The sequence below is a fragment of the Aptenodytes forsteri genome, unplaced genomic scaffold (assembly GCF_000699145.1).
Source record: "Aptenodytes forsteri isolate BGI_AS27 unplaced genomic scaffold, ASM69914v1 Scaffold15, whole genome shotgun sequence".
Classification (NCBI taxonomy): domain Eukaryota; kingdom Metazoa; phylum Chordata; class Aves; order Sphenisciformes; family Spheniscidae; genus Aptenodytes; species Aptenodytes forsteri.
The window spans coordinates 21,363,195-21,379,475 of NW_008795129.1; positions in this window are offsets into that span (position 1 = coordinate 21,363,195).

Sequence of the window (16,281 nt, forward strand, 5' to 3'; positions counted from 1 at the left end):
TATATGATGTTAATTGCTACATAATATTATATGCCATACCAATGGTATTGCAGTAAGAATCACCCAGATTAATGAAGAATGAACTTCGATGAAACCGAGCAATGCACAGTGATGATGGAACCAGGACTGACTTCAACATGAAACAATCCAACACTGCATACCATCTCCATCTTTCCTGCCTTGAAAGATTATTATGACAGGTGGAGCCCAAAGTCATGGACTAAATGAACTCAACGAACATTTTAGAGGGATGGCCCATAGACTAACGGAATGATATCTGTGTGTATATGTATCAAAAAACAGGAAAAGGGGTGGTGATTAATGGAAATGTATTGGAAAGTGGGGGACAAATGGAGACAAAGTCCTGTGCTGGGACTGATGCAGGAGCTGAGTCCCTCTGCCCGGAAGGAAGCTATCGCAGGCACTGTGCTTTTATGTGTTACCTGGTGTGCTAAGGGAGAGCGTTACTGCTACAGGCCTTGGCAGGCAAGAGGGGACAGCAAGCCATATGGACCCACCTGCCGGTGAGGATATGGTCTCATCTCTTCTCAGTCCTATAAATATGGAATTGCTTGTGTGTGATGCTGGGCAGGAGGCAGAAGAGGGAAAGGAAGAAACCTTCTTCTTTTGTTAGTCTGCAAAGTAAAACCAAAAAAAACCCAACCCCCCTAAACCAACCCCAGCCTATCTCTGTATTTCTGCCACTCAGAAATTAGTGTAAATGGTTAAACCTCCAAATATTTAAACCAGATCAAAATAAAAGCATGAACTTTCAGTAGTCCACTATTGTCAGAAGGAGAAGTGTTTCCATCAATGTTTCCTTTGCTTGGAGTTCTCTTTGAAGCTGAATTTTTTCATGTGAGGTCTCAACGACTTTTTTTTCCTCATTTTTAGCTTTTGAAAAAGAGCAGTCACATCTGATCTACTGAGACACCAGGCTTTTAGTACTTATGGCCTTACAGCATTCCCACTGCAGCTCTGTTAGTGAAATAATGTGCAGTATATAGGGAGGAGAGAATGCAAGACTGTTCAGAGGAAAGATTGCCATGATGGTACTGCTAATGCACACTTATGTGGTGTGAATATATGACATCCAGATTTTCTTTTTAAAAGGTTTATCTTTCTAGTCTTCTAAGGACTAGAGGAGGAAAGAGAAGCTTACGAATATAATCAAGTGTAGAGACAGATATGGTGACTTTGTACTGTTATAAAACAGGCTAGTGTTTCAAATTATTAGCAAGGTGAGCCAATTCTCTTCATCTTTAAATAATCTAATTATTTAGGTTTTTTTTTATAAAGTTAATTGTGAATTTGGATTCCTAATTTAATTTTCTGGGACCTGCACAAGACTTTAGATATCTGTTGTGTTAAAGGAAGATGAATATCCCTTGCTTTCTTCAGTGCATTAGAACAGGACTTCTGTGGATGTGGTCCATCTCCCTAAGGCTTAGTCCTGAGGTGGAAAAAAGCTCCATTTTCCACCTGAAAGTTTAAAGTGATATTCTAACTTGATTATTCTTATTCTTTGGGCTCACCTGTGTGTCTGCTTGAGGGGTAAAGGGCTGAAGGATCAATGTTGCAGGGCTAGAACCGTTGATTCCACAGTTCAATCACGTAGCAGGATCATTTTGCTTTCCTTCCTGCAGATGTCTTGTTTGATCCAGACATATTGTGTTACAAAGACCCCATGGTTTTTGAGAACATCTCCTAACAGATTCATATTCCACTATATGAAAGGATAACCCATCCATTTAGCTATGATGTTGGCAAAGTCCCCAAGTAGTGAATTCCCTTGATGCACTCTCGAAGTCTGAATGCTAAGTCCATTTTCAGAGTAGATTTTAATTCTGTTAATTAATTTGTAAAGCAATTGCATACTCATGTAAAGTGAGCATGCTTTGAGGAAACAACTAAAACACCAAACGGATTTAAAAAATAGCTACAAGGCATGATTATGTTAAATTTCCAGTTTTTAAAACTAACCTTACAAACACAAATATTTTGCTAAATCATACAGATCATAAAATAAAATACATATGTTAAACTGATCATCTTTGTTTCTTTGTAAAGTTTACATAAAGTAAATGTTTCTACAAACCAAAGGCTGCTTTGTTATATAGGTTAGTAGACTCAATTCTTTGTTCGTGCCACATTTACTATTATAAATGTCAATTGCAGTCTAATTACACCTGATTTATATGTGACATTGTGCCCTATTGTGTAGGTGCTGAGCTCTATTATGAATGGGTCAGTAGTAGATCAATCCTGATTAACTTTCAACATTTCTCTTATGGATCTGCTGCTAGTCGAGGTGTAATTCTGAGTATGCAGCATGACAGGGTCATGTCACCGGCAGATCAACTGGCCTGTTTACTTTCCTCTCTGGCTCCTATATGGGATCAGAATATATGGGAGCATTTGCAGCATAAAGCTGCAGGCATTTTAGTTCCTTTAAGCCTTAACTGTAGCTGCTGCTCATAAATCACTATATGACTGCTGTTTAATTGTAATATTTACGTATAATGTTAATAATGATTAAAAATGATTAAGATTTCATCTGTAGTATATTCATATGAGCAGTTTCATGGCCTTTGGTGGAATCATTCATATGAATAAAGAAATGGACTATAATGTTTGTGGAATTGAGGTCTGCACTGCACATCCTCAAAGGGGATGCTTATTTAAATTCTGATTTCATTGGAATTGAAGACAAAGAAAACAGGTTCCACAAACATCACAAAACCATTTCTTTAGACTTAACATTTATAAAAGCTTATTTCTGAAAATGTCTATTGGTAGTTAAGGCATACTTAGAACAAAGCACTGCTACTTTGTAGATATGGTAGAATTGGCTTTAGCAAGCTGGTGTGCAGAAGGCATTTTGTGCTTCAGTAAGTTAAATCCATTTTTTAATTTAGGAAAATTAGCAGATAATTATGTTTAGTGTATTGCAGATATATAAGATCAACTCGTTGCAGGAGAAATCAGGCTGTATTGCAAGCAGCTTTGGCTATTGAGCTGTTTATCAGTGCATTGGGTCATGAGGGAGCAGATCTGATTGGCATCGTTAAATTCAGCTTGTAACAGATACTGTGCATTTGCCTCAGTTTTAGCGTATGGATAATACATTAATATGGATGGAAACAGACTTTCCTGTACTTGTTTTGCCTCTGCCCCAAGCTCGCAAAGGGGCATTTGGCTCCAATCTGGAAGCCATATGGCACCGAACATATACTTGTTTACATCTATCAGTATAGACTTAATCTCAGTCAGTCCCTGCCCCCCTCCCACCGGTATCTGGTTTCCTGCAGGTGAATTGTTAGCATCTTCTGAATATTCATCTTATTTGGGAATTTGCATGTTGAGGATGTGAAGATTCCCTAGTGACTCAATCGCTAGTCACTAGGGGCTTGCAAGTCTCAGCCCTTGGCTGTAACTTTCAGACAAGCTGCTCTCCTCTCTTGAGAAGGTCAATGTTTAATGCATATGTTCGAACGAGTAAAGTTTTCTGTCTTTTTTCTATAAACCCTGTGGCAAATGTTAAAGGCATCATTCTAGGAGATGAATACCCTTAGGAACTGAAGCTGAAGCTTTTCTCATAACTCTTCATGAAAGCTCAGTGAAATATTTACATCACTTCCATGCCAATAATCCTAGTTCTGGCAATGTGCTCTAAAGATGATGTAGAAGACACAGTAGCTTTGTCTGTTACCTGAAAAGAAATAAAAATATGTGAAAATACATATTTGTAAATGGAAAGTGAGTGAGTTGTGTTGATTTGTAGGTGGTTCAGAGCCCTTTATATATTTACTTTCTAAGCAAGTAGGAGATGCAGGTGGAGCGAGCACTGTTCAACTCAAGCTCATTCAGTACACCCATCATAGACTTTCTATGGTTTCTCGTTCTAGCCAACTTTCATGGAAGCCAGAACAGGAAGAAACAGCTATTTTGACCTAGGGTAGGTATTCTTTGGTGTAAGTTATTTTTCTTAGTCATTTGCCTTACTGAGAGATTTGAGTGACATGCCCAGCTTTACATCTAACTACAAGGTAGGGGTTCATTGTTTTTCTTTTTTTCTTTTACTATAATGGTCATCATGAAAGACGCATGAAGCTGATTTTTTTGAAAGTTAAATATGAGGGATTAATGTTGATATTATGGACTGTTTCAAAGTAGAAATTGACCTCTTGATCCTCATAGGTGATGACAGGAAAAGACAGTTTTATGAAAAGCTCCAGTCCTGTTACAGTCTACATGGATATGAAGATTGTTACCATACTTCCTTAATGCCAATTCAATGCAAAGAATTTAAAGGATTAGAATTTTATTTATTTACGGAAAATTATTTAAGGTGGCATTGGATGAAATTCTTTTCCTGGTCACAACACTGCCTTAGTATTTTGAATTTAATAATATCACAAAAGCAATGATTTTTCCTTTGGGTATTCCTTGAAAGTTAAGTTTTGCCCAAAATACAGTTTGTTTTTCTTAGGAAAATGTTATTTTAAAATAAAACTATTGATAAATGGGTCTGACAATACAGCAGACTGCCCAATTTTTTTCTCCTGAATTCTCATTTTCAATGAATTTAGGACTTCTGTGTTATAAAGATACATCTTTGATTGCAAAATATTTAAATGAAATATTTGACTTCTTAAAGGTCAGCAAATTATACATAGCTAAGATTGTAAAAATATTCAGAGTACAAAGGAGTTGGACTAAGAAACAGTTTCACTTTATTGATGCAAAAATCCCAGTGTAGTCACAGGGGCTGAGTCTTTAAGCAGGTAAAATATGCACAAGAATCAAGCTGAGAAAGTGAATTTGAACATGAATTAATTTGTAATTGTTTCATATAGCACTATTAGAATTTTTTCCTCAAATAAAAATGAATGGGGTTTGAATCCACTTCGTTAAATATCATGTTAAACATAACCAAATACTTCAAATTTGAGAAATTTCTGATATTCAGAAGTGTTACATTTGCCATATAAGGGTATACATAGAAGCATGTGCATGGGTTATTATAAGCTATGAGGAAAAAGTTTAATGAATTACAATTTGATTTTCACGTGAAGGAGTCAATTAATTAAAACGTGATATGTGCCATGCTTTCAGTTAATCTGAAGCTATATTTCTTTCTGTTAAAAAAACCAAGGAGTGCCCAATTTGCCCTCACTTTGTTCTCAGATTTATTTAGTGTATTATGAAGTATTCCTCCAGTGTATGTGTGTCTCTGCGTGTGCATGTATGAATATAAAAGCTTGATATATGGAATATAGAATTAGACTATCGCTTGTATCCAAGAGGGACATTAGGTACCTATGCCATAGATAATAGTTATAGTAGGTGAAATACTACTATCCATCTGTTATTTAATTGGGTATTTGCAGAGCAAAGGAATATAACCTGGAGTTTGAAATATGATGTCTAGAAAATATAATTCTGGTGTCAGGGCAGACAATACCAGGTTGGTCATTAACACATCTGGCAATGGATTTTATGATCAATCTTGGCATTTTTGCACAGGAAAACTTGCATTCTTTTTTTGATATGTATTGATATATTCCATGTTCTTCTGTGACTGGTCTACATCATCTGAAATTTTGGAACAATTTGTGCAGACTTTAGTCGTCAGCTGATAAATTTGCTCCTAAGATTGCTTTCCCAAAGGCTTTTGTGTGACTAAGGTTAACAAAACTATTAGATTCATTCATTCATTTGATCCCATAAGTTGGGATGGGCTGTTTCTTCTGGTCCTCACGTGTAGAGTTCCTGTGATGTGCAGTGTTGCTCCTTCTTCCTCCTCTTTACGTCTCTGTGTCCCCTAGGATAGGGTGGCTTTTGCCAGGTGTTATCTGGTGACATCCAGCTGTTGTGGCCTGTCACAAAACTGCCCCAGTCCTCATAAGAGATTTCTGTTATGTGAGACCAGCAGGATCCTTCAAACTTCTAGCACAGACCACTGCATTTCAAAATGTGGAAATCGTGGCTCTCCACCTCTGAGTGCACTTATCCAGGCAGGGTGACTGCAGAGTGAATAAAGTTATGTTGGTCGGTGTTCTTGATAACCCTGGGAAAAGCCAAGAGCTTTCAGTTTTCCTGTAGCCAAAAAGTAACGACTGTAGATCCCAGCGCAGTATTGCACGTGAATGATTTTATGTTCAGCATTATGATGATGCAAGCCATAGTAATACTGAATATTGTGATAGACAGATGTAGACGATTATTTAAAATGTTTTTCTAATTAAATTGTCCAATTCCATTAGCTTATAAGTGTCTACTACTCAGCATAACTAACGGGAATTTTACGGGGAATCAATTAGGATGTGAAAGCATATTCTCTAGCTCTTATGATCTGGAAAGATAAGAATTCAGGAACAGAAATAAAGGTGCTCATATCTCTTAGAATTCAAAGAAATTATAAATCTGTTTCAGGGAGCAGATATGAACCTTAACTTTTTATAGAAAAGCTCTCTGGAAAAAAACCACACCAAAATCAACACCTTAAATCAATGAAACTACACATTAAATAGCATGAAATGGCTTGGATAGCATGACCCAAAGAAATTAAATACATAGTTAGAGTACTGGCAGGCTTGAGGCAATGGCTGAGAATAAGCAAAGTGTTCACAGAAAGCTTCTTAGTGCTTGGATTAGAGTAATGGATGCCTTGAATTAGACTGATTTGCTACTTAGGGTAGAAATGCAGGCTTCTAAATACACTTAGAAAATAGGGTGTAGTTTTGTGGAATTACATAATTGCAATTTTTTTGCTAAGCAGATTTTTTGAAGCATAGGACAGATATGTAAGAGGATTTATAACTATGAATTAGGATCCCATAACAGTAGGGGCTTTGTATATAAATTGATGGTGATGGCAAGGAAAACTTTACCATCTAAAGCCCACATTCTGGCAAGAAAACAATTTAGTCTTCACTCCATTTTTCAGTCCAAGTGAATTCTGTGGAATGTTTCTGAGGTATAACATTTAAGTACAAACTGACAGAATCATGATCTTGAGGATCTGGGCAGCCTGTCTGAGCTCAGACTTTAGGTCTCTGAAATGGCAAAAGAGATTATTTTGAAACTCCTTAATTTTACTTCCACAGGGACTGGATTTTCTCAACATCAGGGAATATTTCACAGACAAGATCCCCGTGTCATAACTTTTCTTGCCTATTTTATTTGTTGTAGTAGTAATTTTCTTGCATTTAAGATGTGCTGCTGCGAGATGTTTTCTTTCTTCATTTGATTTTGCACTGTAGATACCTATAATGTTGATTTGCCAAGATTTGAAGACACAGAATTCACAAAAAATGGAAAAATAGAAGATGTTTCGTTGAAATAATTAACCTACCAGTGCCACAAGTTAGGCCTTAAATTATCTGGCATTGAATGAGGCAATATCACTAGCCATATGGGTTAATATTATTATATGTTATTTCTACTACAAAAGGCCATGTAAGAAAATGTGTTTTACATCATAACTATCTTTGATTTTTGTAACAGTAGTAGTAATAACAATAACAACAACAATAATAATAGCAATAATAAAAAAGCCCCAAATGTTTTTTTTTGGTGAACGGCACATTCTCATTGTCTGCAGTAGCTTTGGTTTCCTCACAGTCCAGATACTTTTGCTTACTTCCTTTTTTCTTCCTTATATATTATTATCTGAAGAATGGTGCCAGGTCCTCATTGTTTAGACCTTTTAAGATCTTATAATTGAGTAACTGGAAGTAAGTTAACAGCTATCTGATCTGTTCTGCATGTACAATATATACGGAGTACCAAAGGCAAAAAAAATTACCGTTACTGATAAAGCCAATGAAAAGTGTCATTAAAAGTTGGGATTTTTTCTAAAGATCCTTCCAAAGCCACTAGATGCAACCCAGGGAACAGGACGTGTAGCTGAATTTTTGTGTTTGTTTTTAATCTCTGGAAAACTGTAAGTGAAAGATCACCATTCTCTCTAAGAAAAAAAACATATGAGTGAGTGGAGCACTTTAGACAGTAACAAAACTCTCTTCCCTCTGAAGTTTATATTATGGGCAAACATAAAGTCCTTTTCATTTATTATATTTTTTAAAAAACTTGCTACTGCTCATTTTATACACCAGTGGATCAGGAGTTATCTGTTCATATGGTTGATCCAAAGATGACTTTTTCCCACATCCACAGATGCTTTGACCTGAAAAACAGCCAAAGCAGTCTCAAGATGACTCTAATTTTGCCTGATCCCAATTGCTCTCTGAGTGCTGTCAAACCTCAAAGTCTGCCTAAGAGCACACTCCATCAGTGCTCTCCTTATCCCATGCTACGTACTCTGAATATACATGGAGATTGATGACCGAAATTTTCTGGTATCCAGAGAACACCTTTAATTCTCATAGACTAGGTTACAAATTAATCAGGTGAGACTTCTATCTCTGCTCTTCATTTTAGCACTACAACAATGTTTTAGGTCCCATGGCCACTCTTAGATTCATACATAAATATGTACTGCCAAATGCAGTAGTTCTGTCCTTGTACCCTAGGGAGGACTTTGGCCCCTGAAGGGGACATGTTACTGTGCTGGAGTGGAATGAAACCTCCTGAATGTGGTTCATTTCCACCAGTTGCGTTATTTCTAATTCATTCTCCTAAATGAGAATAGTAAACGGGGCCCAGATCCTCAGAGCTAAAGCATTCGTAAAGTCTTGGATGTTGAACCAAAGTTTTCGGTCATTTATTGTCAGTATTTCTCACTCCATCTAGGCATGTAGGGCATTAAACTTAAAAGAAAATCTTGGAAGACATGAATGTGTCTGTAAGCTGCTATGCTACAAGTCCTGCTGCAGTTTGTAATGTTCATTATCACTTTGCCATTCTGTTAAATCCCTTTAGACATTTTTTTTTCTTCTTGAGTTTTTTAAGGCTTTGTTAAATATGATTAAGGAATTATTAAGCCATTTATCTACAGGGTTTTGTTTGATCTGCTGTAATTTGTGGCACATATTAGTAAGGAAATGACATGCTCATTGATAGTGACGGACCTTGCATGTTTAGTATGCAATGTATGCACAGGCTCGTTCCTCTGGCAGAGTTGTTCACTATTTATTCCTTAAAAAGTCAAAAGAAGTACTTCAGTTTAATTCTCTAGGCTTTGATTTAGGCTCCTAGATCTAACTCCTTGTGTTAAATGAGTATTACCATTATGTGTTTGCTCAAAAGCTTTTCTAACTGGTGACTCCAGGCTTTCCACTGGGGGACTCAAATAACAGCAAAAGTCACAAAACCACAGAATGGCTGAGGTTGGAAGGCACCTCTGCAGGTCGTCTAGACTGACTCCGCTGCGCAGAGCAGGGTCAGTGAAAGCAGGTTGCTCAGGACCATGTCCAGTTGGGTTTTGTATATCTCCACGGATGGAGTCTCCACAGCCTCTCTGGGCAACCTGTGCCAGTGCTCACCACTGTCACAGTGAAAATGTGTTTTCTAATGTTTAACTGGAATTTTCTGTATTTCATATTGTGCCCATTGCCTCTTGTTCTCTCACTGGGTACCAGTGAGAAGAGTCTGGCTCTGTCTTCTTTACTTCCTCCCATGGATAAAACCCACCCTGAGCCACCTCTTCTTCAGGCTGAACAGTCCCAGCTCTTTCAGCCTCTCCTCATCTCTCAGATGCTCCAATCCCTTCATCATGTTTATGGCCCTTTGCTAGACTTGCTCCAGTCTGTCCATGTCTCTCTTGCACTGGAGAGCCCAGAACTGGACCCAGCACTCCAGACGTGTCTCACTGGCACTGAGTAGAGGCGAAGGTTCACTTCCTTGACCTGCTGGCAATGGTCTTCCTAATGCAGCTCAAGATGCTGTTGGCCGCCTTTGCTGCAAGGGCACATTGCTGGCTCACATTCAGGTTGTCCATCAGGACTCCCCAGTTCTTTCTCTGAAGAGCTGCTTTCCAGCCAGTCTGTCCCCAGTCTGTACTGGCACATGGGGTTATTCCTCCCCAGCTGCACGAGGCAACAATGGATACAACAATACATATGAACGCAGACACTAACGTAAAATACATTTTATCCATAAAAAGCTTTGTTTCAGCTACTATCTTCAACTCCATAGCAATGTTTAGCTTTTAAGAAATAACATGTCTGAGTTTTCACATATACTTCAGCATGGTACATTTTTTGTGTGCTTTTCACCATCCTTCATTTTCCATTTCACACAGTAGCATCTGGCAATGCCTAGTTCCCAGACCCCCCCAGTATGAAATGTGATTGCTTATTGCTTTCTACCAGGCATCTCTTATCTAAAATATTATTGCTTTTTCCCCCTTTACTTCTCTGCTCTTTAAAGTTTCCAGATTGCTATCAATTTCTGTATTCTCTATTTCAAGTTTACTGGCTGCTGCCACTTTTAATTTAGTGTTTGTGCTAAGGAGAACACCCATGTTCTTTTGTCACAAACATTTCCTGTTTCAAAAGGTTTAGTTCTTTTTTTTCTCATTGCTTTTTGTGACTTTGCACATAAGAATTTATTTCTGAAGTTGGGAGGAAAGTTGAGGTGTTACAATGCAACATGGAGAAGCTAAGCTTTGAATGGGATTTTATTGGGGAAAGCACAGAAATAGCATACTGTCAAAAAGGTAAGGAAGAGAGAAAGTCACACATGGAATACAGTTGCTTTTTCAGAGGCTTTTCATACTTTGAGTGTATCACACTGCCTTATAATGCCTAGTATTGAGCTCAGTGTTAGTAGTGCAGTGACTGGATGCAAACAGGACATCAATTTGATACTGGTTTACACATCAAAATTTGTTTTATTGGGAGAAGGATGTATGAAGGCTTGAGATGGGTGAGCAACTCTTAGAAAGACTATGAATGCCTTGCTGCAAGAGACTGACAACAAACAAGGAAAGATGGAGCAATTCACAGAGACCTGCTTTCCACCCCCCCCCCCCCCCCCCCCTTCATTTCCTCCTCAAAGGCCATGTAGGGTAAACAGAAATTTACTGCTGGTTGAGAGCAAGAGTATATCATAAATACCCAGCAGCGGGGGCAGGGGGGGAACAGGTGAAACATTAGGTCTTGGAAAGAAGTCTGAACCATACTGACTCCTAGAGCTATTTCTAGGTTGATAGACTTTATATTCCATTAAATTCACATTGAACTTCTTTCTTGAGACTTTTTCTGCACTTACCGTCAATAAAAAATATTGGGCTGTACAGTAGCAGATCTTCACAGGTTTTCTCTTTCCAAACCTTGGAGAGTAGTAACTGCTATTCAAAGGCTATAGGACTGTACACGTTCAGCAAGCCAGCTGGTCTGGGAAAATATTACTCCCCCAATTTCTGAATCTTTTGACCTCACTTAACCAGAGAAATGCAAGTCAGCAGCTTGAGATGAAATTTTTAATTAATTACTGCAAGGTAATTAATAAGCAAAAAATCATACGTGCACCATATGTCTGGCTTGCAAGTCTGTGCACCTGCAGTGTGCGGGCAGGAGGAGGTAGGCAGTTCTTGTGGCAAGTCAGAAAAATGTGCTCGGGCAGCTCAAGCCGAGGTCAGAGATGGTGTCACAGAATCAGGCCCACTGAGGATGAAGCAGGGCCGTTTCAGTGCAGTGATAAGTTCTTAATTCTCAGTTATTTGATTTTGTTTCAGGATTCATTCTTTTGCTTTTATCTTTTTTTTTTTTTTTTTTTTTTTTTTTTTTTTTTTAATCTTGTCTTTCCTATTTTGGAATAAAGAGACAAAAGGGTTTTTCAGAACATATGAAAAATTTAGTGGGAACCCACAAGTCAATTTTTTTGTATTTCCTTTTTCTTGAGGACAGGATAGGGACAGTAGAGCAGACTTGGCTGTGTAGGGGAAATCCTAAAAATCCAGGAAACAACATATACTTTGACAAAAGTGAAACAAAAATCCTTTTGCACCTTCAAATTTGGAAATAAAAAAAAAAGTCAATATTGACATTTTCCAGTAGGAAACTTTTGTTGAAACAAAACATTGTCTTCTCAAATTATATTTGTTAATCAAAAGCTGTCTTTCATGATGAGACCTAGAAGGAACCTTGGAAGTTTCTCTCAGCTCTGGGCAATGAACTTTTGTCTCCTATTTGCTGCAGCACCTTTTTTATAGTGCAAGGCTTTACTTTTGTTAATTTTTTTTAACAAGTGCTTTTTCAGGGTCTTGCTGCCTTCCATAAGACATTCCTTTTTGAGAGAAGGTAAAGACTGGTACTTTGCAACACCACCTCAGTGTATTACAGTAGAAAGCTATAATTTTGATAAGAAGAGGCTATTTCTAACCTAAAGTGATGAGATACATTAGGAACTGGTATGAATAGCTAAAGAGTCATTTGCTTAGGTGCTGTTAAACTGGGAGGAAAAAAAACTTTGGAAAAATGTAGAGCATATCCATTTGCCTGGAATACTTCATGTGGGAATGAAGAGATACAGAACGCAGCAATAGGAGGTTAATGTATAACAGGAGGTGGTCTAGGATGGGCTGGGTTGAGGATGGAGAGGAAGCACCGTCCTGTACAGAGCTCTCCCTGGCAGAACTCCACGGAGGATAATAATTATTGCTCATCTAGCTCAATGCACTGTTCTTGTGTTTAGTACATGTTTACAAGGCACTGTGGAGATGAAAGCTATTACAAAAGTGCTGAGTTTCATGATTAATTGTCATGATTAATTGGAGAGCTCCGTGGTGTTCATGGTGCACATCCTTTTTTAGGAAGATAGAGCGCAGGGACTGGAAGTGATGGCTGTTGCTGTTACAATGAAGGTGATGAACCATTGCAGAGAAGCAATTATTGTGTGTAAAGTGCTGTGAAAAGGCAAGTGTAAATTGCTATTCCATCACGATTGCTATTATTTTAGTTTATTTATCAAGCAAGAGACATTGTAGAATTTATGGAGCAGATCCTTCACTCTACTAACAGGTTTAATTACCATGATTTCACTTGTGTTAGACTGAGTTACACCAACTGAAATCCATGTGTTATTATTTGCAGAAAATTTCTATCCGTCTCTCTAGTATTATGCAAGGTTTAATACTTGTTTACAGAAAAGGAAAAATAATTTGTTTTTCATCTCACTTATACATTTTGATGAGGAGGGAACATTCAGTATTAGAAGTCTATATTCTGGCACTAGTGTTAATTTGGCAATAGCCTAAGAGCAATTACCATGGTGAGGTTAATGCATGGTATTTGGTGCTGTATATTATGTTTCCAAACGCAGAGAGTATACACAGATGAATAAACTTAGAGTATTTTGTAAAGTGAAGCTATGTAAGAGCAGTTATGGAAACTACTGCATGTAATTAATTGTGAGATGAATTAATGAATGACAAAATGTTTGAACAATATTTGAGCTACAGGATACTAATTAATATAAAGGCACACTGCAGTTCTAAGTTAATAAAAGTTCATTTTAAATGTTAAAAATGTATTTTCATTTTTCTATTGAATGATAAAAAGTTTCACAGTTCAGTAGGTGAAGAAAGGTGATCCTCAGTTGAGCATGCAGAAAGGACATGTCAGTCTACACCATGAAACGCCCTGTTTCTACCTTGCTTTTAATTAGGTTGGCACTGAGCCTACACGTACATACCTGAAAGAAGGTCTGTATCAAGTGACATTGCTCTTTATTTTTCCCCTGCAAAATCAGCATTCAATTTATCACAGCTAGATAAAAAGTGAAAAGAGCATTTTGCCACTTAAGAATTCTTAAATCATTTAAGAGCTAACTTGTGCTGTTAAGCACATTATTTAAAAAATGTGATTAGATTGAATTATTGTTCTCTCTCCATCTTGAAGGTGGGAGAAGATGGTGACAGAATGAAGATTTGACTTTCTGATTGTTTAATGTTTTACATGCTAAGTATATCCAAAAGGAAAATCAAACCAAAATACAAGTGTGTGGTAGTGAACTTTACTCCTTAAGTGACTTTCACTGTGTAACTTCAAATAGAAAGTTACTGAAATTTTATACAATAAAACCTTTATTTAAGCATGTGAAAAAAAAATTTAGAAGTGTTTTGCTGAAGTAGTGTCCATTCCTGAGTCAGGTCCCATGTCAGTGAAATATTGTCAAATTCTAGTAGAGAATATAAATAAAAGAAGTTATTTGCATATATTTATCATTGCTTTAAAAATTAATGAATGCTGCTACCACAGATTCTGTGGTTTGGTTTTTTTTTTTTATAATCATCTTCCCCTTCCCCATTGGGAAGAGCCAATTTATTCAACTGAGCAATCTCTGGGAGTGACATTAATAAATCATACTGTAGAAAAAAGTGGAAATATTCCATTTTCATTTTTTTATTTTCAGTGTTTCTTTTGTTTTGATAATTTATGTTGTTTTCATAAATTATAGAATAAGTAGAAACAGTCACAAAACATTTAGACCAAAACTAAAATTTTTTTATTAATCTTTGGGTTTAATACTAAATTTCAAACAAAACAGATTTTGTCATTTTGCTTCAATTCTGACTATGAAGACAAACTGAAATAAGGAATGCAGCTGTCAAACTGTAGCTATGAATTAGAAAGTTTTGAAATTTCTGATTTCAGCAGGAGCAGTAACAACATCTGAATAATCCTTTCAATATCTTCTGGCGGTGTTACTTCTGGCATAGAGGAAGTAGAGGGTGAAATAAAGGAAACCCATTTAAATATGATGTTATACTGATAATAAAATCCCCACCAACTGTCACAGTACCATTATGCCTTTTTGGATTAGGAATCTATAGGGATAGAGGGCTACGCAGGAGATTATAGTTAAGGTTTCTTCTCTCACTTAACTCATCCCCTGTTGCTGGAATCTGGGTCTTACTTCTGGGGAACTTGCTTTCAAGATGGAGATTGCAGTGGAAGATGCTGCTGGAGCCTGCCCTTTTTCCACCATGTCTTCAGGATTTCTGCTGCATCTCAGCTTCTTCCCTCTGCCTTTATCCTCCAGCTCTGCAGATCCCCTGATCCTTCACCAGATGGGCAGCTGCCTACCCTACCCTGGTGCTTTCCTGAGACAGGGAGGATGGCTGCTGGATGGAGAAGTGTGGTTTGCCTCCATCTCCTCTTCCTCTCAACCCCTGGAATGGAGAAGTTGAGTGAGCCCTGCACCAAGCCAGGGTAGAGACTGAGGGAGATGGGACGTGGATGCAGAGGAAAAGGGTGGCTGGACCAAAGCCATGCAGGACAGCATACAGAAACGGGTGAAAGCAGTTTCGTAATACTGTGCTATTCCTGATATCTGGGAACCGTGACATCATATACTGTCAGACTGGTAAATTTCCATGAAAGAAATTTTGGAATCTCAGAAAACATTGGGATCACTTATTTGTTTTGGATGAATGTTTGCATAGGATATGTTTTCTTCCAGACTGATTTTACCTATCATGAGATATTCTACATTTGAAACTGCAAAAGCAGTATTCATAATCAGTTAATTTTGATGTAGCTGGGTGAATAGGATCAGGCAGGCCTATCTTTGGCCGACCGCATTAGAACAAGTGGCGTGATTCTGCTTTGGGATGTTTTAATATGCATCTGGAAGGTGATAATCTATATTCACATGTTCTCAAATTATGTGTGTGTAACTGAGATGCGGGGAAAAACAAACAAACAAACAAACACTCCATTCTTCGAGATATTCAAAAGCTGTCTGCACATGGTCCTGGGCAAATGCCTCTAGGTGGCCCTGCCTGAGCAGGGGAGTTGGACGAAGATGGCTTCTGGAGGTCCCTTCCAACCTCCATCATTCTGTGATTCACTGAAGATAGCCTGTTGGTGTTAGATAAGGTATAAGCTGCAGAGAGCTGAATTTAGCATAACCAAAATCTGCTTGAACATAAACGAAATCTGTTTCAACACCTTCTCGTTACTTATTGTTCTCGTACAAATGCAAATAAGATTCAAGAAATGCAAATGATTACTGTAATGTCACATCCTAATAGTGTGTACTCAGTAGAATTATTTAGTTACATTTATATAAACTGATTTGAAAAATTAAACTGTCCAGGAGCTTTCAAACAGAAGGATGACTGTTGACCTTGAGGTCACCTGAACCTGTTTTTGGCATTGGAAAATTTGGTAATTACAATTTTTCAAATTCTGTTAATTGTAGTAAATAGGAATGCAGTTTTCTTAAAGGTTTTTAGAAACAGAATGTACCTTTTCTCCAGCTGACAGAGCGTTGCGCATGACTGCCAGAGTACTTTTGCTTGTTTCCTAATACTAATTCCTGATAGAAAGTTCTAATTCCTATATTTCCTACTACTTTGTTATG